At 51.4% G+C, this 523-nt stretch overlaps 1 protein-coding gene across 2 annotated transcripts in view; it reads right to left on the bottom strand.

Moving 5' to 3' along the window:
* Positions 1–523, bottom strand: part of LOC102677565 — a 168,165-nt gene that overhangs the window by 149,679 nt on the left and 17,963 nt on the right. The gene's annotated exons all lie outside the window — the stretch shown is intronic.

Genomic DNA, 523 nt, shown 5'->3' with positions numbered 1-523 from the left:
AACAACTTCGAACAATGGTATTCGCTCGGTAACGAGCGAGCGACGTGGTTTTCCACGTCGTTGGGAAGATTTCCTTCGAGATTGAAATAAGAAGAGAAGAAGGATGGGAAGAAGAATGGAGAGAGAGTCAACCATCGGCGCGCAGATTGTTTCTCGCGAAGAGTTGGCGAGTCATCGAGCGCGCGGATGTCCACGTTACGACAGACTTTAATGCCGATTCATTCGACGAAATTATAAAACACGCGCCAGAGTTTCGATTCGCGGTTCTGTCGGCCGGTTACGAGATATTCTACGACTCGAGGGGTATCCTGTCGCGAGTGTGACCCTGACCTTTTTTTCTCTTTTCTCTTTTTAAGGGATCGTCGTCGTCCCGTTCCTCGTCTCGAGCGCGTCTTGGAGCGCGTAATTCGTCGTTTGGCTAAGATCGTCCCGTCGAAGATAATCCACGACGATCGAACGTTGTTCGCGGAGGGGGTAGGCTCGGGTCGGGCAACGACTCTCCACGTACGTTTTTTGTCGTACG

This window comes from Apis dorsata, unplaced genomic scaffold, assembly GCF_000469605.1.
Source record: "Apis dorsata unplaced genomic scaffold, Apis dorsata 1.3 scaffold_221, whole genome shotgun sequence".
NCBI classification, from domain to species: Eukaryota; Metazoa; Arthropoda; class Insecta; order Hymenoptera; family Apidae; genus Apis; species Apis dorsata.
The sequence above is the reverse complement of the archived record's forward strand: the minus strand, read 5'-3'. Positions and strand labels throughout refer to the sequence as shown.